Source organism: Rattus norvegicus, chromosome 12 (assembly GCF_021556685.1).
Source record: "Rattus norvegicus strain SHRSP/BbbUtx chromosome 12, alternate assembly SHRSP_T2T, whole genome shotgun sequence".
NCBI classification, from domain to species: Eukaryota; Metazoa; Chordata; class Mammalia; order Rodentia; family Muridae; genus Rattus; species Rattus norvegicus.
This window is the reverse complement of record NC_141545.1, coordinates 8,377,082-8,399,120: the sequence shown is the minus strand read 5'-3', so window position 1 is coordinate 8,399,120 and position 22,039 is coordinate 8,377,082. Positions and strand designations below refer to the sequence as shown.

At 40.0% G+C, this 22,039-nt stretch overlaps 1 long non-coding RNA gene across 13 annotated transcripts in view; it reads right to left on the bottom strand.

Moving 5' to 3' along the window:
* LOC148002098 (uncharacterized) overlaps positions 1–22,039 on the bottom strand; it is a 158,037-nt gene that overhangs the window by 71,532 nt on the left and 64,466 nt on the right. For 6 of the 13 annotated variants that reach the window (XR_015634526.1, XR_015634515.1, XR_015634516.1 and 3 more), the window contains one exon: positions 15,121–15,494. The exons of 5 other annotated variants lie outside the window; for them this stretch is intronic. This is a non-coding gene — a long non-coding RNA (uncharacterized LOC148002098). Of the gene's footprint in view, positions 1–13,329; positions 15,030–15,120; positions 15,495–22,039 lie in introns of those variants that run through there. 2 more of the 13 variants (XR_015634523.1, XR_015634522.1) reach the window with 2 other exon arrangements.

Below are 22,039 nucleotides of genomic sequence, written 5' to 3'. Positions count from 1 at the left end.
TTAACAAAGAACGAGAATAATGAGCTAATTTTTCTTATGAAAATAGATGCAAAAATACTCAATAAAATACTTGCAAACTGAATCCAAAAATGCATCAACAAAGAGTCAGTCACCATAATCAAATAGGCTGCATCGCAGAGCTGCAAGGATTACTCGATATATGAAAATCAGTAAATGGAACCCACTATATAAGCAAACTGAGAGATATTAAATCTCATGATCATCTCCTTAGATGCTTAAAAAAGGCTTTGACAAAACCTAACTTCCCTTCATAATAAAAATCCTGGAGAAATCAAGGATGCAAGGAATATATCTAAGCATAATAAAGGCAATTTACGGCAAGCATACAGCCAATATTAAACAAAACGGAACAAAACTCAAAACAATTCCACTAAAACAAAGTTGTCCAGTCCCTCCATATCTATTCAATAAGATGGCTGAAGGAGATCAAGGGGATACAAATAGGAATAGAAACTTCAGAATATATTTATTTACAAGTAATATGAATATATGGAGATATATCCCTTAAAATTCCATTGGGAAACTCCCATAGCTGATAAATACTTTCAGCAAAGTGGCTAGATACAAAACTAACTCAAAAAAAAATCACTAGACCTCCTATCAACAAATAACAAATGATCCAAGAAAGAAATCAGGAAAACAACACTCTTCCCAAGAGCCACAGATAATATGAAATATCTTGGAGTAACTCTAACTAAGCAAGTGAAAAAAACTTATAAAATTAAAAACCTCAAGTCTTTAAAGAAAGAAATTCAAGAAGATATCAAAAGATGGAAAGATCTCCCATGCTGATGGATTGGTAGGATTAACAGAGTAAAAATAGACATGCTACACACAATTCTTTACTAATCATGAAAGGACAAACATGAAAGGACAAGCCTCAACTTCATATGGAAAAAAAAAAAACAAAGATAGCTAAAACAATCCTGAGCAAATAAAAGAACTGCCTGCTATTCCTGATTTCAAGCTGCACCATAGTGCAATAGCAATTAAAACTGAATGGTATTGGTATTAAACCATAATCATTGGTCAGTGGAATTGAATTGAAGACCCAGACATAAATCCACAGGCCTATAGACACCTGAGTGTGTGTGTGTGTGTGTGTGTGTGTGTGTGTGTGTGTGTGTGTGTATGTGTGTGTATCACTGCCCCAACTCACACTGGAACAAAAAAGAAACATCTTCAACACATAGTGCTGGACTCATGTAAAAGAATTCAAACAGATCCATATCTATCACCCTGCACAAAACTCAAGTCCAAGTGGATCAAGGACATCAACATAGAACAGGATACACTGAACCTCACAGAAGAGAAACTACTTTGAATGTAATGGCACAGGAGATGATTTCGTAACAGAACCCCAATAGAGCAGGCACCAAGACCAACAATTTAAAAAAGTGCCCTCAGCAATAGGCAGAGGCAGGCAGATCTCTGAGTTTGAGGCCAGCCTGATCTACAAAGTGAGTTCCAGGACATCAAGGACTGTAAAAAGAAACCCTATGTTGAAAAACATAGGCAACAAAAAATTTGTTGGAGGGGGTGACTGAGAGGAGGGACACTGAGAGGGATATAAAGTAAATAAATAAAAATAAAATGAAAAAAAGATGGGTATAAAGCTAAAAAGAAAAAAGAAAAGGGTTGGGGGGTACTACACAGCAAAGGACGCCATCATTCAAAGCAGCAGCCTAACGAATAGGAAAAGATTTTCACCAACTCCACTTCCAATAGAGAACTAATATCCAAAATATATGCAGAACTCAATAAACTAGATATCAAAAAAGAGATGATCCATTTTAAAAACAGGAGAAAATCTAAACAAAAAAAATTCTCAATAGAGGAATCTCAAATAGCTAAAAAGCATTTAAAGAAATTTTCAATGTCTTTAGACATCAAAAGCTGTGAATCAAAACTACTTTGAGATTCTATTTTATATCAGAATGACTTAGATCAAAAGTACAAGTGACAGCTCACACTGCCAGGGATGTAAAGCAAGGGGTACACGCTTCCATTACTGATGGGAGTACAAACTCGTATAGCCATTATTGAAATCAATATGGATGTTCCTCAGAAAGCTGTGGATTGATCTACCCTAAGACCCAGCTATACTACTCCTAGGCATATACCCAAAGGATGCTCCATCCTGCAAGGACACTTGCTCAACCATGTTCATCGTGGTTTTATTCATAATAGATAGAGCCTGAAAACAAGCTAGATGTTCTTCAACTAAAGAATGAATAAAGAAAATGTGGTACATTTACACAATTTAGTGCTACTCAGCTATTTCAAAATGCATCATGAGTACATGAAGAGATGGCTCAGCAGTTGGGAGCATGATCTGCTCTTCCAGAGAACCTGAGTTTATTCCCCAGCACTCACAAGTGAAGTAGAAACTTAAGGGTCCTTTGGAAAGTAGGTTGGATGGTGTTTTGCTGGGGCAAACACATGAAGGAACATTTAGCTGAAATGGACACAGGTGAAAGGCTAAGGCAGACTCAAGAAGGAACGTTTAGCTGAAGCAGACACAGGAGAAAGGATAATTCTGCTAGATCAAGCACATGAATGGACGTGTGATGAAGGATTCTTTGCTAAGGACTAGAATGTATTGGTCCACCTTATGTTGTGTAGTTGAGCTGCATTTGTCAGGACTCCTTAGGGAGAAAACACACCAAAAAACTTCTGATGGCGTGCAGCAGTTTCTTGCTGCTTCCTCAGACTTGGGCTGATTGGCAAGTGACGTCAGCTGAGGAAAGACAACTGGAGAGCACGTGATGTTTGACGGGTATAAATAGGACACAATGGACATAATGTCCTCACAATGGAGGCTGAGCTAGGATTGCTTTTAGAGCTAACTGCAAATTGCTTATTGGTATCACATCTTTTCCTGCTGGCTCCTGACAAGGCTGAAGCCTGGCTGTCTCTGCTAGGTTGGGCCACCACTGCTACTTCGTGTTTGCTATCCTGACTCTACCAACCTGGACTGCTGATGTATCTGGGGAGGGTGTTTGTGAGTGGACCCAGCTGCTGCTGCTAACCTGTGATATGAAGGTTTGTGTCCAGTCACACTGTATCTTGTTATGCCGTGCTTGGTTGACGTCACTGCAAGGCTTCTGTTTTCTGAAGGGAAACAGAAGTAGTGGATCTCATAGAGAGAGGAAGGAGGGAGAAAATGAGAGAATGGAGGGAAAGGAGGCTGCAGTTGGGATGTATTATATGAGAAAAGAATAAATAAAAAGGAAAAATATGAAACTCTAAAACTTCTAGAAGAAAATATAGGCAGTATCATTCATGGACTTCCCATTTACCCAAGTGAGATTTCATAACCCTAAAAAGCTTCAAGCACAGCTAAAGAAATAAACAATAAAGAGAAAGCCCTCTGTATGGGAGAGAATCTTCACCAGTTATACATCTGACAGAGGTTAGTATCCTGAATATATAAAGAACTCGCAAAGCAAAGTGTGTGTGTGTGTGTGTGTGTGTGTGTGCGTGTGTGTGCGCGCGTGTGTGCATGTAAGCCTAAAAAGTCATTATTGTTCTCAAAAGAAGAAAAAGGTGGCTAAGAACAATATCAAAAGATTCATTGTCCTTAACAATTAGGAAAATGCAAATCAAAAATAACTCTGATATTTCGACTTACCCCAGTCAAAATGCCAAAGATCAAGAGAACAATGGACAACAAATGCTAGATGAGATTCATGGGAGAAATAATCCTCACTCACTGTTGATGGGATTGAAAACTGATGTAGTTGCTCTGGAAATCAGAATTCTCAAAAAGCTAAAAATAAACCTGCCATGTGGCCCAGCTGTGCCACTCCTTAGCACGTGTTCAAAGGACTCGATACTGACCCCATCCCAGAGACACTTGCACAGCCATAATCACTGCCGCTTTATCCACAAAACCTAGGGAATGGAAACTACCTACGTGTACTTCAGCTGGCAAAGGGATGATGAAAATGTGAAAGAATGTGGAAAATGGGACAGTATTGAGCTGTCAAAAGTAAAATCATTAACTTTGCATGTGAAGAGGTGTCACTCAAAGAGATCCCATTAATCGAGGTAACCCGCATGGAGAAAGACAAACATCACTTGTCCTCTCTAATCTGAGACTCCTAGATATGAATCTTCAGATATGAGCACACATCGTGGAGTAACTGTTACAACCATGAAAGTAAAAGAGAGTCTTACCAGGACGTGGGAGAGGAGCAATAAAGAAGGAACCTGCAGGGTGCAAGGGATGAGATCAGAGAAATGGAAGACATGGGTCCTTCAGGGAGGGGGAAGAGATCATAAATAGAGAAGAAGGAGGGAGGAGGATGAAATAACAGGATGTGTGAAAAGTCATAAGAAATCACGCAATTAGCTATATTACACCTAGTTCTGTATTTAAATATACAAATACAGTTAAATGTACTTTTCTCATCTGGATTGACAATGCTCCCTCTAAACGCCAAAGACTATCTAAGAAAAACCCCAACACCAGGCATGAGAAACCTAAGTTATTTGGGTCTGTCTAAAAGGAACTTGAAACATACAACCAATTGCTGTTGTCCATGGTTGTTCCCCATGGGTGAGAGGGAAGTCCCTACTTCTGAAGACACCATACATTTCAGAAACATGGTTCAGAGGTTCCTGAGTTGGAAATAATCTAAATGACTCTGAGGACTGACTAGCTTTCATGGAACTGTAAATTTCCAAACAAGCTTATAAAACAAAGAAGCAACCATCATCCCTGCACAGCTAGGATGCCTGTGGGCCACAGCATCAAGGATGGCACAGTAACCCTTAGAATGGATGTGACACTAATGGCACATAGACCTTGTGAGTAACCAATAGCTTCCTAATTAGACTTAAGACTGCTTTACCAAGAGGGAAACCATGCTCGTAATGGAAACCCAGCAAATTATGTATGAAGTCATGGAGGGAAACCTATAACACCCACTTTAGGTAAATCACCATAATCCCTAACTAAACATTTGCCCTGATACCCACAGATTAGTGTAGTTCTTGTCCTTCAGCAAGGACATGTCCCTTTACAACAGGTAAAGACCAATCAATCAGATTGTAGAGACCACTCACATCTACAAAATATTCCTAATCCTAAGACTCAGGAAACATTACAGAAGAAGGGCAGAAAGATTATAAAAGAGGATCGGAGGCTTCAGAGAGGCAGACACGCCTGGGAAACCAGAAGAGACTGCACTCTGCACACATCTCGGACGCCAGAGGAAAACGCCAAACGCCATCTGGAACCCTGGTGCACTGAAGCTCCAGGAAACGGCGGCACAGATCTTCCTGGTTGCTGCCGCAGCAGAGAGCTCGTGGGCAACACCCCGCAAGCGAACTTGAGCCTTGGGACCACAGGTAAGACCAACTTTTCTGCTGCAAGTGACCTGCCTGGTGAACTCAAGACACAGGCCCACAGGAACAGCTGAAGACCTGTAGAGAGGAAAAACGACACGCCCAAAAGCAGAACACTCTGTCCCCATAACTGGCTGAAAGAAAACAGGAAAACAGGTCTACAGCACTCCTGACACACAGGCTTATAAGACAGTCTAGCCACTGTCAGAAATAGCAGAACAAAATAACACTAGAGATAATCTGATGGCAAGAGGCAAGCACAGGAACCGAAGCAACAGAAACCAAGACTACATGGCACCATCGGAGCCCAATTCTCCCATCAAAACAAATATGGAATATCCAAACACACCAGAAAAGCAAGATCTACTTTCAAAATCATATTTGATCATGATGCTGGAGGACTTCAAGAAAGACGTGAAGAACTCCCTTAGAGAAACACAGGAAAACATTAATAAACAAGTAGAAGCCTACAGAGAGGAATCACAAAAATGCCTGAAAGAATTCCAGGAAAACATAAATAAACAAGTAGAAGCCCATAGAGAGGAGACACAAAGATCCCTGAAAGAATTCCAGGAAAACACAATCAAACAGTTGAAGGAATTAAAAATGGAAATAGAAGCAATCATGAAAGAACACATGGAAACAACCCTGGATATAGAAAATCAAAAGAAGAGACAAGGAGCTGTAGATACAAGCTTCACCAACAGAATAAAAGAGATGAAAGAGAGAATCTCAGGAGCAGAAGATTCCATAGAAATCATTGACTCAACTGTCAAAGATAATGTAAAGCAGAAAAAACCACTGGTCCAAAACATACAGGAAATCCAGGACTCAATGAGAAGATCAAACCTAAGGATAATAGGTATAGAAGAGAGTGAAGACTCCCAGCTCAAAGGACCAGTAAATATCTTCAACAAAATCATAGAAGAAAACTTCCCTAACCTAAAAAAAGAGATACCCATAGGCATACAAGAAGCCTACAGAACTCCAAATAGATTGGACCAGAAAAGAAACACCTCCCGTCACATAATAGTCAAAACACCAAACGCACAAAATAAAGAAAGAATATTAAAAGCAGTAAGGGAAAAAGGTCAAGTAACATATAAAGGCAGACCTATCAGAATCACACCAGACTTTTCGCTAGAAACTATGAAGGCCAGAAGATCCTGGACTGATGTCATACAGACGCTAAGAGAACACAAATGCCAGCCCAGGTTACTGTATCCTGCAAAACTCTCAATTAAAATAGATGGAGAAACCAAGATATTCCATGACAAAACCAAATTTACACAATATCTTTCTACAAATCCAGCACTACAAAGGATAATAAATGGTAAAGCCCAACATAAGGAGGCAAGCTATACCCTAGAAGAAGCAAGAAACTAATCGTCTTGGCAACAAAACAAAGAGAAGAAAAGCACACAAACATAACCTCACATCCAAATATGAATATAACAGGAAGCAATAATCACTATTCCTTAATATCTCTCAACATCAATGGCCTCAACTCCCCAATAAAAAGACATAGATTAACAAACTGGATACGCAACGAGGACCCTACATTCTGCTGCCTACAGGAAACACACCTCAAAGACAAAGACAGACACTACCTCAGAGTGAAAGGCTGGAAAACAACTTTCCAAGCAAATGGTCGGAAGAAGCAAGCTGGAGTAGCCATTCTAATATCAAATAAAATCAATTTTCAACTAAAAGTCATCAAAAAAGATAAGGAAGGACACTTCATATTCATCAAAGGAAAAATCCACCAAGATGAACTCTCAATCCTAAATATCTATGCCCCAAATACAAGGTCACCTACATACGTAAAAGAAACCTTACTAAAGCTCAAAACACACATTGCACCTCACACAATAATAGTAGGAGATTTCAACACCCCATTCTCACCAATGGACAGATCATGGAAACAGAAATTAAACAGAGATGTAGACAGACTAAGAGAAGTCATGAGCCAAATGGACTTAACAGATATTTATAGAACATTCTATCCTAAAGCAAAAGGATATACCTTCTTCTCAGCTCCTCATGGTACTTTCTCCAAAATTGACCATATAATTGGTCAAAAAACGGGCCTCAACAGGTACAGAAAGATAGAAATAATCCCATGCGTGCTATCAGACCACCACAGCCTAAAACTAGTCTTCAATAACAATGAGGGAAGAATGCCCACATATACGTGGAAGTTGAACAATGCTCTACTCAATTTCAAGGAAGAAATAAAGAAAGAAATTAAAGACTTCTTAGAACTTAATGAAAATGAAGGTACAACATACCCAAACTTATGGGACACAATGAAAGCTGTGCTAAGAGGAAAACTCATAGCTCTGAGTGCCTGCAGAAAGAAACAGGAGAGAGCATATGTCAGCAGCTTGACAGCACACGTAAAAGCTCTAGAACAAAAAGAAGCAAATACACCCAGGAAGAGTAGAAGGCAGGAAATAATCAAACTCAGAGCTAAAATCAAACAAGTAGAAACAAAAAGGACCATAGAAAGAATCAACAGAACCAAAAGTTGGTTCTTTGAGAAAATCAACAAGATAGATAAACCCTTAGCCAGACTAACGAGAGGACATAGAGAGTGTGTCCAAATTAACAAAATCAGAAATGAAAAGGGAGACATAACTACAGATTCAGAGGAAATTCAAAAAATCATCAGATCCTACTATAAAAGCCTATATTCAACAAAACTTGAAAATCTACAGGAAATGGACAATTTCCTAGACAGATACCAGGTACCAAAGTTAAATCAGGAACAGATAAACCAGTTAAACAACCCCATAACTCCTAAGGAAATAGAAGCAGTCATTAAAGGTCTCCCAACCAAAAAGAGCCCAGGTCCAGACAGGTTTAGTGCAGAATTCTGTCAGACCTTAATAGAAGACCTCATACCAATATTATCCAAACTATTCCACAAAATTGAAACAGATGGAGCACTACCGAATTCCTTCTATGAAGCCACAATTACTCTTATACCTAAACCACACAAAGACCCAACAAAGAAAGAGAACTTCAGACCAATTTCCCTTATGAATATCAACGCAAAAATACTCAATAAAATTCTGGCAAACTGAATCCAAGAGCACATCAAAACAATCATCCACCATGATCAAGTAGGCTTCATCCCAGGCATGCAGGGATGGTTTAATATACGGAAAACCATCAATGTGATCCATTATATAAACAAACTGAAAGAACAAAACCACATGATCATTTCATTAGATGCTGAGAAAGCATTTGACAAAATTCAACACCCCTTCATGATAAAAGTCCTGGAAAGAATAAGAATTCAAGGCCCATACCTAAACATAGTAAAAGCCATATACAGCAAACCAGTTGCTAACATTAAACTAAATGGAGAGAAACTTGAAGCAATTCCACTAAAATCAGGGACTAGACAAGGCTGCCCACTCTCTCCCTACTTATTCAATATAGTTCTTGAAGTTCTAGCCAGAGCAATCAGACAACAAAAGGAGGTCAAGGGGATACAGATCGGAAAAGAAGAAGTCAAAATATCACTATTTGCAGATGATATGATAGTATATTTAAGTGATCCCAAAAGTTCCACCAGAGAACTACTAAAGCTGATAAACAACTTCAGCAAAGTGGCTGGATATAAAATTAACTCAAATAAATCAGAAGCCTTCCTCTACACAAAAGAGAAACAAGCCGAAAAAGAAATTAGGGAAAGGACACCCTTCATAATAGACCCAAATACTATAAAGTACCTCAGTGTGACTTTAACCAAGCAAGTAAAAGATTTGTACAATAACAACTTCAAGACACTGAAGAAAGAAATTGAAGAAGACCTCAGAAGATGGAAAGATCTCCCATGCTCATGGATTGGCAGGATTAATATAGTAAAAATGGCCATTTTACCAAAAGTGATCTACAGATTCAATGCAATCCCCATCAAAATACCAACCCAATTCTTCAAAGAGTTAGACAGAACAATTTGCAAATTTATCTGGAATAACAAAAAACCCAGGATAGCTAAAATTATCCTCAACAATAAAAGGACTTCAGGGGGAATCACTATCCCTGAACTCAAGCAGTATTACAGAGCAATAGTGATAAAAACTGCATGGTATTGGTACAGAGACAGACAGATAGACCAATGGAATAGAATTGAAGACCCAGAAATGAACCCACACACCTATGGTCACTTGATTTTTGACAAAGGAGCCAAAACCATCCAATGGAAAAAAGATAGCATTTTCAGCAAATGGTGCTGGTTCAACTGGAGGTCAACATGTAGAAGAATGCAGATCGATCCTTGCTTATCACCCTGTACAAAGCTTAAGTCCAAGTGGATCAAGGACCTCCACATCAAACCAGACACACTCAAACTAATAGAAGAAAAACTAGGGAAGCATCTGGAACACATGGGCACTGGAAAAAATTTCCTGAACAAAACACCAATGGCTTATGCTCTAAGATCAAGAATCGACAAATGGGATCTCATAAAACTGCAAAGCTTCTGTAAGGCAAAGGACACTGTAGTTAGGACAAAACGGTAACCAACAGATTGGGAAAAGATCTTTACCAATCCTACAACAGATAGAGGCCTTATATCCAAAATATACAAAGAACTCAAGAAGTTAGACCGCAGGGAGACAAATAACCCTATTAAAAAATGGGGTTCAGAGCTAAACAAACAATTCACAGCTGAGGAATGCCGAATGGCTGAGAAACACCTAAAGAAATGTTCAACATCTTTAGTCATAAGGGAAATGCAAATCAAAACAACCCTGAGATTTCACCTCACACCAGTCAGAATGGCTAAGATCAAAAACTCAGGTGACAGTAAATGCTGGCAAGGATGCGGAGAAAGAGGAACACTCCTCCATTGTTGCTGGGGTTGCAGACTGGTACAACCATTCTGGAAATCAGTCTGGAGGTTCCTCAGAAAATTGGACATTGAACTGCCTGAGGATCCAGCTATACCTCTCTTGGGCATATACCCAAAAGATGCCCCAACATATAAAAAAGGCACGTGCTCCACTATGTTCATCGCAGCCTTATTTATAATAGCCAGAAGCTGGAAATAACCCAGACGCCCTTCAACAGAGGAATGGATACAGAAAATGTGGTACTCTACACAATGGAATATTACTCAGCTCTCAAAAACAATGACTTTATGAAATTCGTAGGCAAATGGTTGGAACTGGAAAATATCATCCTGAGTGAGCTAACCCAATCACAGAAAGACATACATGGTATGCACTCATTGATAAGTGGCTATTAGCCCAAATGCTTGAATTACCCTAGATGCCTAGAACAAATGAAACTCAAGACGGATGATCAAAATGTGAATGCTTCACTCCTTCTTTAAAAGGGGAACAAGAATACCCTTGGCAGGGAAGAGAGAGGCAAAGATTAAAACAGAGACTGAAGGAACACCCATTCAGAGCCTGCCCCACATGTGGCCCATACATATACAGCCACCCAATTAGACAAGATGGATGAAGCAAAGAAGTGCAGACCAACAGGAGCCGGATGTAGATCTCTCCTGAGAGACACAGCCAGAATACAGCAAATACAGAGGTGAATGCCAGCAGCAAACCACTGAACTGAGAATAGGACCCCCATTGAAGGAATCAGAGAAAGAACTGGAAGAGCTTGAAGGGGCTTGAGACCCCATATGTACAACAATGCCAATCAACCAGAGCTTCCAGGGACTAAGCCACTACCTAAAGACTATACATGGACTGACCCTGGACTCTGACCTCATAGGTAGCAATGAATATCCTAGTAAGAGCACCAGTGGAAGGGGAAGCCCTGGGTCCTGCTAAGACTGAACCCCCAGTGAACTAGACTGTTGGGTGGAGGACGACAATGGGGGGAGGATGGGGAGGGGAACACCCATAAAGAAGGGGAGGGGGATGTTTGCCTGGAAACCGGGAAAGGGAATAACACTCGAAATGTATATAAGAAATACTCAAGTTAATAAAAAAAAATAATAAAAGAGGCTTTGCATTTTAAAGACAGCAAGGAAAGGTCTATAGCAGGTTTTGAAGGGAGGAAAAGGAAAAGCAAAATTCTGTAATTAAAAGGAAAAGATGAGATTTAAAACAAAAAAGAGGATCAGAGAGATTGGGATAAAATTGTGTCTCTCAGGAATGTCAGAAGCTATAACCATAAAGTTGCACCAGCATGACTTCCTAAACTTAAGCTGAACAAGGAAGACACCAGCTTTTGGGGGCTAATGAACAAGGAAAACATCAAGAACTGAACAAGGAAGAGAAGCCAGAGTGAACTAGGGAAACATACCAAGGAGAGTGGCAACAAATGCCTCTAATCCCATTCTTTTGGGAGGCAGAAGCAGGAGAATCTCTGCGACTTGAAGGCCAGCCTGGTCTACGAAGTGAGTGCATGGACAGGCAGAGCTACATAGAAACTCTGTCTTGGAAGAAGAAAAAAAAGAGAAGAAAAAAACCTAAAGACAACTAAGAAATGCTGAGAGTAGGAGAAATAGTCTTATGCAGGGAAAAGCACAGTAGTTAGCTATTCAATACAGAATGGTCAGCTCTGAAAACGTGCATATGAATCACATTGTGCAAACTGAGCAGAGTTATTTGGAAAGTTTTAGAAGGAAGGAAAAGGAAGGGAGAAATGCTATAATTATATCATAATCCCAAAATATTCTTAAATGAAGAAAAGGGAAAACAATGTAACCAATCTTACTATGTTTTGCGCTTCACTTCTTTGCTGGTCTTTGCTGGTCTTTGCTGGTCTTCGCTGGTCTTCACTTCATAGAGAGAAATGTGCCAAAGAACTTCTTGAGGTACTCCAACTGATGCTGGCTGCACTGACTTCTGCTGGATCATGCAGCTACTGTTAAGTCATGTTTGGTGTTTGCTATGAACTAGACTGCTGATGTTCTGACAACAAAGAATGGAATCACCCTAAGGAACTACTTCTAAGCAGGTCCAGAACCCCCTTTTCCTATTAACCTTCTTTCTCCTCTAGTCAGAGGTCCAGAGGAAAGTTGAAGTACTTAAGAACCCTAAAGTAAGTTTTGAAAAATCTAAGCCTACAAATTACCTTACGCAAGTTAACCTGAATGCATAGCCTGGAGTGTACCATGTTCCCTAATGTTCCTCCATGGCTTGTTCCTGCCCCTGACTGTATGTTATCAGGTGTAACATTGCTTACTGGAAACTGTGAGGTGATGGAAACGATGTTGTAATCTTGTGTGTTGTTCTGAGTTAGTAAGGCTCATGAAATTTGCTGTGCTATTCAATAAAAAGAGAGGATGGTCTCTGTTAGAACTTCTTACATTAGACTGTCTTAGAACTGACATATGAAATTATCAAGAGCAAGCAACTCATCCCCTTGGTTTCATTTTCCGCTCCACAACTATGCCTACTTTCTCTGAGGCTAATCCAATACCAGGGACACTAGGTAAGATCCTGCCCCAAGCCCTATGCCCACCAATGACCTTAAAGCACACTCAACAGCCATAAACTGTACCCCATGCCCTGCACTCCATTTTCCATTACATAACTTCACCTATTTCCCAGAAGCCACTAGAACCATGGATCCCAGGCCATCACAGTTCTAGGAACTCCAGAGGCAATGTTGGCTCCCAAAACCCTAGAGGTCATAAAAGCTGCAAAAACCTCATAGGAAACACCCTACTGAACCTGAAGACTCACTGGTCACCACAGCCTTAGGATACTCGGCCATAAGACCAAAAGGAAACAGAAAAGGGGGTGACATCCAAAACGAAAACACCCATATGACAAGGATAAACTCACAGATCAGCACCTAAGTCTATCGCAGCTTAGAAAACCAGACGACTAGAGGTCAGTATAAGAGCAAAATCAAGAACAGCCAGGGCAATGTGACGCCTGGATATTCTGGCAAAGCTGAAGCACAAAAAATGGCGTTAAATACAGTCTTACAAAAATAATAGAGGTCTTTTTTTTTTTTCCGGAGCTGAGGACCGAACCCAGGGCCTTGCGATTGCTAGGCAAGCACTTTACCACTGAGCCAAATCCCCAACCCCTGATAATAGAGGTCTTTAGAGAGGAAATTAGTAACTCTTTAAGAAATAAAGGAAAATACATTCAAACAAGTGAAGGAAATGAATAAAACTGTCTAAGGGCTGAAAACGGAAATAGAATCTATAAAGAAAGCACAGACTGAGTGAATACTGGAGAATCTTTGAAAGAGAACAGGAACTACAGATACATCCATCACCAACAAAATGTAAGAGATGGAAAAAATCTCAGGTGTAGAAGACATAATAGGAGAAATTGATATGGTAATCAAGGAAAATGGTTAATCTAAAAGTTCCTGACATAAAATATCCAGGAAACATGGGACACTATGAAAGACCAAACTCTAACAATAATAGGAGTAGAAGAAGGAGATTCTCAGCTATAAGGCCCCGAAAATATTTTCAACAAAATCATGGAAGAAGTTTTGCTAACCTAAAGAAAAGATGCCTACAGAACTACAAGAAGCTTACAAAACAAATAAGTCATACCAGAAAATAAAATCTTCCTGCCACATAATAATCAAAATACTAACTGTACAGAAGAAAGAAAGAATATTCAAAGCTGCAAGGGTCAAAAGCCAAGGAATATATGAAGGCAGACCTATAAGAATTACAACCAACTTCTCAACAGAAACTCTCAAAGCAGAAGGGCCTGGGCATATGTCTTGCAGTCTCTAAGAGATCACAGATGTCAGCCATGACTACTATACCCAGCAAAACTTTCAATCAGCATACATGGAAAAAGAAAGATATTCCATGACAAAACTAAATTTAAAAAATATCTAGGCACAAATCCACATACCCTGCCATGCTTGGTTGTGCTGGCACCTCTCACCACAGAGCAGGCTGGGAACTCAGTGGACATAGTCAAGGCTGCCATTCTTGTCTACAGGTCTCCGTATAAGCAATTATTTCCTCCAAGCAGAGTACTGACTTCCAAAGCAGCATGCAGCTCTTAGGAGACTGCAGCCTGTTTTTATCAGTGTCTGAGTGAATACAAAGCCTTTCCAGGCACTGTAGTCCAGCTGGTCCAAAGCAGCAGTAGCTTGAAAGCGATGTTTTTGGGAAGAATTGTGCCTCTCTAGCATTATCCCAGATACCTCCTCTCCTGGTGGCTCCCTCTATCTCTCCTTCCTCCAACCAGGTCACTCCAAACTCACCTACCTCTAATCCTTCCAGTAATTAGTTGTAGCCAATTCTATTTAACTAATAGGTTTTTTTGTTTGTTTGTTTGTTTGTTTGTTTGTTTGTTTTCGGAGCTGGGGACCGAACCCAGGGCCTTGCGCTTGCTAGCCAAGCACTCTACCACTGAGCTAAATCCCCAACCCCTTAACTAATAGTTTTAAATCAAGGAGCAAGGCTTACACAACAAAAGCTTATAGCCATAAGCAGTCACGCAAAGGCCTAGACCTTCGGCATGAAATTTAACATTACAAGACATAGCAATACACCAAACTTCAACAACAGGAAGCCATCAAAGAGAACTGAAAAACTGTGATAAGGAAACTGAAGTGTAGCTCTCCACAATTGATGGCTTCTGGTGGGGCTGACCATTAGGAGTTTGACCATGATCCACTGAGCACATGGAGTTCAACACAAATTGAACATGTGGTGTTTTTCTGGAGGCATCCTGGAAAAGGGACATGTGGTATTTTTTGCTAGGGTAGATGCTTGAGAGAACACGTGATGTTTGGAAAAGATATAAATATAACCCAACTTACAGTGAACCATGTCAGGTGGTGTTGGTCATCATTAGGCTTTGCTGACACTGGTCATCACTGATGTTGCTGAGTGGTGTTAATACACCTTGCCTTTCTTTGTTGGTCATTGTTGGTTGTGATTTCGTGCAGAAAAATGCACCAAGAATTTTTGGTGGTGTTCTGGCAGCTTCAGGCCACTTCGAAGGATCCGGGCCACTTGGGAGAGCCTTGCGGTTTCTTCTAAATTGGTCTGCTGATGGTGATTCATGTGAGCTGAACTGCTGATATCCTGACAACGCAGACTGTATTTGCTCCAAAGGAATATTTCTAAGCAGGTCCACATCCTCCTTTGCTCTATTAAGCTTTTGTTTCCACTATCTCTGGTGGATGGTGGGCTAAAAGAGATGTTAAAACATTTAAGAACCCTTATTAAAAGTAGGTTTTGGGCCCTTCCGGTCTCCATCTGCACCCGAGAGTTAACCCTGTGACACAACTCTCCACACCCAAATCCTGCCCTGAGAGAGCTGGTCACCCAGGAGTGCTGACACACAGGCTCGAAAGCTCACAGGAGGGACCAGATTCAGTCAGAGACAGCAAGACCAACTAACACCAGAGGTATCCAGATGGCCAGAGGCAAGCGCAGGAACCTAAGCAACAGAAACCAAGGCTATTTGGTATCATCAGAACCCAGTTCTCCCTGTACAGCAAGTCGTGGATACCCCAACACACCTGGAAAACAAGATTTGGATTAAAAAAATCATATCTCGGGGTTGGGGATTTAGCTCAGTGGTAGAGCGCTTGCCTAGCAAGCGCAAGGCCCTGGGTTCAGTCCCCAGCTCTGGAAAAAAAAATCATATCTCATTAAGAAGAACATAAATAACTCCCTTAGAGAAATAAAGGAGAATGCAGGTAAACAAGTAGAAGCCCTTAAAGAGGAAACACAAAAATCCCTTAAAGAATTATAATTCTTTAAGCACAACCAAACAGGTGAAGGAATTGAACAAAACCATCCAGGATCTAAAAATGGAAATAGAAAATAAAGGAAGCACAAAGCGAGACAACTCTGGAGATAGAAAACCAAGGAAAGAGATCAAGAGTCATAGATGCAAGCATCACCAACAGAATACAAGAGATTGAAGAGAGAATCTCAGAAGATACCACAGAAAACATTGACACAACAGTCAAAGAAAATGCAAACTGCAGAAAACTTCTAACCCAAAACATCCAGGACACAACGAGAAGACCAAGTCTAAAAATAATAGATATAGAAGAGAGCAAAGATTCCCAACTTAAAGAGCCAGTAAATATCTTCAATAAAAGTATAGAAGAAAACTTCCCTAAGCTAAAGAAAGAGATTCCCATGAACATACAAGAAGCCTACAGAACTCCAAATCGACTAGACCAGAAAATGAATTCCTCCCATTACAAAATAAAACACCAAATGCACAAATAAAGAATATTAAAAGCAGTAAGGGGGGAAAGTCAAGTAACATAAAAAGGCAGACCAATCAGAATTACATCAGACTTCTCCCCAGAGACTATGAAAGTCAGAAGATCTTGGGAAGATGTCATACAGACCCTAAGAGAACACAAATGCCAGCCCAGGCTACTATATCCAGCAAAACTCTCCATTACCATAGATGGAGAAACCAAGATATTCCATGACAAAACCAAATTTACACAATATCTTTCCAGAAATTCAGCCCAAAAAAGGATAATAGATGGAAAACTCCAACATAAGGAGGGAAATTACACCCTAGACAAAGCAAGAAATAATCTTCTCTCAACAAACCCAAAAGGAGATACTCACACAAACATAATTCCACCTCTAACAATAAAAATACAAGGAAGCAACAATCACTTTTCCTTAATATCTCTTTTTTTTTTTTTTTTGGTTCTTTTCTTCGGAGCTGGGGACCGAACCCAGGGCCTTGCGCTTCCTAGGCAAGCACTCTACCACAGAGCTAAATCCCCAACCCCCCTTAATATCTCTTAATATCAATGGGCTCAATTCCCCCAATGAAAAGACAGAGACCAACAGACAGGATACATATAGAGGACCCAGCATTTTGCTACATACAGGAAACACACCTTAGACAAAGACAGACACTACCTCAGAGTAAAAGGCTGGAAATTTGTTTCCAAGCAAATGGTCCCAAGAAACAAGCTGGAGTAGCCATTCTAATATCCAATAAAATAGACTTTCAACCAAAAGTTATCAAAAAAAGATAAGGAAGGATACTTCATACTCCTCAAAGGAAAAATCTACCAAGCTGAATTCTCAATTCTGAATATCTATGCTCCAAATGCAAGGACACCTACATTCATTAAAAAAAACCTATTAAAGCTCAAAGCACACACTGCGCCTCACACAATAATAGTAGGAGACTTCAACACCCCACTCTCAGCAATGAACAGATTGTGGAAACAGAAACTAAACAGAGACACAGTTAAACTTGTAGGAAGTCATACAGGTGAAAGCAGGTACTACAAGATAGACGAGGCCTGTCATTGGATGAGAAGAAAGAATGGGCAGGACAAAAGTTTTAGAGAGAGGAGAAGACTAGAGCAAGGCTGAAGAAGTAGCAGAAAGAACATGGAGGCTGATGTTAAGATTCTTCTCTGCACATTTACAGGTTGTTATGAATATTCTTAAGGGATGGATGTGTACAGGACTTTATATGTCTAGGTGGGCAATTATATCCTATCAATTGGATCAGAGGTTGTTGTGTGTTCTTTCATGTGGCAAATTAAGTTCAAGAGAGTATGTGGTGGCTGGAGACATTAGGCCGCCATGGAATTGAGATGTGTGTGTCTGGCATAGTGGAAACCTGCCTTGGGAACTAGATGGGGAGAGAAATTGTTGCCAGGCTCAGAGAGAAGCCATCAACAGTGTGATGTGAGATAAAGCAAAGCAGGTAAGAGACTTTGCTGACAGGGATGAAGATGTCTACCAGATATCTTGGGGCACTATGGTGACGGATCAAATGCAGGATAAAAGAAAGTATTTTTTATAATTTTACAGCAACAGAAACCAACAGAAGTTATGAACCAAAAGGATTTAACAGATATCTATAGAACATTTCATCCTAAAACAAAGGATTATACCTTCTTCTCAGCACTTCATGGTACTGTCCCCAAAATTGACCATATAATCAGTCACAAAAAAGGCCTCAACAGACAGAAGAAGATCAGAATAACCCCATGCAGCCTATCAGATTACCATAAGCTAAGGGTGCTCTTCAGTAACAACAAACAGAAATTCCACATAAACATGGAAGCCAAACAACACTCTATTCAATATTAATTTGGACAAGGAAAATGTAAAGGAAGAAATTAAAAGCTTTTTAGAATTTAATGAAAATAAAGGCACAAACTATCCAAGTTTATGGGACATAATGAAAGCAGTGCTAAGAGGAAAACCCAAAAGATGCTACAAAATACCACAAGGACACGTGCTCCACTATTTTCATACCAGCCTCATTTATAATAGCCAAAAGCTGGAAAACAACCCAGATGCCCTTCATCAGAAGAGTGGATACAGAAAATGTGGTACATTTTACACAATGGAGTACTACTCGGCTATTAAAAATGAGGACTTCATGAACTTTCCAGCCAAATGGATGGAACTAGAAAATATTATCATGAGTGAGGTAATCCAGACCCAAAAGGACATGCACGGTATGTACTTACTTTAAGTAGATATTAGCTCAAAAGCTCAGAATACCCATGATACAACTCATAGACTGTATGAAGCTTAACAAGAAGGAAGGCTAAAGTGTAAATGCTTCAATCCCTCTTAGAAGGGAGAACAAAATAATCACAGGAGGCAGAGGGAGGGACCTGGGTATGAGAGGGGAGGGGAGTGAAAAAAGAGGATAGAATCAGGTATGGGAAGAGACAAGAAATAAGTCCAGAGGACCAGGAGATTGAATAGAAGTATGTAGCGGTAGGGTGGGGCTGGTCACGAGGGCGGGAGTGAGGACCACTAGAAAGACCCAGGGATGTGAGAGGATCCCAAGACCCAATGGGGTTGACATTAGCCAAAATGCTCAACAGCGGGAAGAGAGAACCTGAAGAGACCACCTCCTCCTGATAGACATGGTGCCCAGTTGAGGTATGGAGCCACCTACCCATCTCAGAATGTTTAACCCAGAATTGTTCCTGTCCAAAGGAAACAGGAACAAAAATGGAGCAGAGACTGAAGGAAAGGCCATCCAGAGACCACCCTACCTTGGGATCCATCCCATCTGCAGATACCAAACCCTGACACTATTACTGATGCCAAGAAGTGCTTGCAGACAGGAGCCTGGTATGGCTGTCTTCTGAGAGGCTCTGTCGGTCCCTAAGACAGATGCAGATACTCACAGCCAACCATTGTACTAGATTTTCCACTTTTTTCAAGTATAGACTTTTATAGTAAGACCTGATGATTTTTTTTTAATTTCCTAAGTTTCTGTTGTTATATTTTCCTTTTCATTTCTGATTTTGTTAATTTGGATACTGTCTCTGTGCCTTTTAGTTAGTTTGACTAAGGCTTTTTCTATCTTGTTGATAGACAAGAATCAACTCTTGACTTTATTGATTCTTTTGTTTTGTTCTGTTTCGAATTGATTGATTTCAGCCCTAAATATGACTATTTCCTGCCATCTATTTCTCTTGGATGTGTTTGTGTTCTTTTGTTCTAGGGCATTCAGTTGTGCTGTTAAGTTGCTAGTATAGGATCTTTCCAATTTCTTCATGAAGTCACTTAGTCTTATGAATTTCCCTCTTAACACTGCCTTCACTGTGTCCCTTAAGTTTGGGTGTGCTGTGCCTTTTATTTCATTAAACTCTATAAAGTCTTTAATTTCTTTCTTTATTTCTTCCATGACCAAGTTCTCATTGAGTAAAGAGATGTTCAGTTTCAATGGGTATGTGAGCTTTTTGTTGTTTTTGTTGTTCTTGAAGACCAGCCTTAGTCCATGGTGATCTGAGAGGTCGCATGGGATTATTTCAATCTGCTTGTATCTGTTGAGACCTGTTTTGTGTCTGATTACATGGTCAGTTTTGGAGAAGGTACCACAAGACGCAGAGAAGAAGGTGTATTCTTTTGTTTTGTGGTGAAATGGTCTGTAGATACCTATTAAATCCATTTGGTTCATAACTTCTGTTAGTTTCACTGTGTCTCTGATTAGTTTCTTTTTCCATGACCTGTCATTGGTGAGAGTGGAGTGTTGAAGTCTCCCACTGTTAATGTATGATATTCAATGTTTTAAGTTTTAGTAATGTTTCTTTTACAAATGTGGGAACCCTTGCATTTGGAGCATAGATGTTCAGGATTCAGAGTTTGTCTGAGTGGATTTTTTCCTTTAATGAGTATGAGGTGTTCTTTTGAGAACTTTTGGTTGGAAATCTATTTTATTGGATATTAGAATGGCTACTCCAACCATGGACCATTTGCTTGGAAATTTTTTTCCAGCCTTTTACTCTGAGGTACTATCTGTCTTTGTCACTGAGGTGGATTTCCTCAATGCAGCAAAATGCTGGGTTTTGTTTATGTATCCAATCTGTTAACTTACATCTTTTTATTGGAAAATTGTCTCCATTGATGTTGAGAGGTATTAAAGACCAATAATTGTTGGTTCCTGCTAGTTTTGTTGTTACAGGAGGTATAATGTTTGTGTGGTTCTCTTCTTTTGGGTTGGCTGTGAGATGATTAATTAATTAATTTCTTGGTTTTTCTTGGGTGTAGTTTCCCTCCTTGTGTTAGCACTTTCCTTCTAGTATCCTCTGTGGGGCTGGATTAGTGGAGAAATATTGTTTAAATTTGGTTTGGTCATGGAATATCTGGGTTTTCCCATATTTCGGGGAGGGTTTTGCTAGATATGGTAGCCTAGGCTGGCACTTGTGTTCTCTTAGGGTCTGTATGACATCTGTCCAAGACCTAGCTTTTAAAGTCTCTGTTGCAAAGTCTGGTGTGATTCTGATAGGTCTGCCCTGATATGTTACTTGACCTTTTTCCCTTATTGCTTTTAATATTCTTTCTTTTTCTGTGTATTTGATATTTTTTATCATTATGTAACAGGAGGATTTTCTTTTCTGGTCCAATTTGGTGTTCTGTAGATTTCTTGTATGCTTATGGCCATCTCTTTCTTTAGGTTAGAGAAGTTTTCTTCTATGATTTTGTTGAAGATGTTTTCTGGCCCTTGGAACTGAGAATCTTCACTCTTTGGTCTTCTCATTGTGTCCTGAATTTCCTGAATGTTTTGGGTTAGTTGCCTTTTGTACTTTGTCTTTTCTTTGACTCTTGTGTCAATATCTTCTATGGTATCTGCTAGGCCTGAAATTCTCTCTTCTATCCCTTGTGTTCTCTTGGCAATGCTTGAATCTGTAACTCCTGATCTCTTTCCTAGGTTTTCCATCTCCAGGGTTACCTCCTTTTGTGATTTTTTTTGTTTCTATTTCCAGTTTTAGATCCTGGATGGTTTTGTTCAATTCCTTCACCTGTTTGATTGTGTTTTCCTCTATTTCTTTAAGGGATTTAAGTGTTTCCTCTTTAAGGGTTTCTACCTGTCCACCTGTTTTGTCCTGTATTTCTTTAAGGGAGTTATTTATGTCCTTAAAGTCCTCTATTATCATCATGAGATGTGATTTTAGGTCAGAATTTTGCTTTTCAGTGTGATAGTGTATCCAGTCCTTATTGTGGTGGGAGAACTGGGTTCCGATGGTGTCAAGTGGCATTGGTTTTGTTGCCTGTGTTCTTATGCTTGCCTTGTGCCATCTGGTTACCTCTAGTATTAACTGGCCTTGCTGTCTCTGACAGGGACTGGAGCCTGTCCCTCCTTGTGGGAAGCTCTGTGAGCTGGATTAGAGCAGGCTTTCTGGGAGACAAACAGTGCCGTTTCTGGTTAGGAGGACCTCCTGTGTCTCTAGTTAGGGTAGGCCTCCTACGACATTG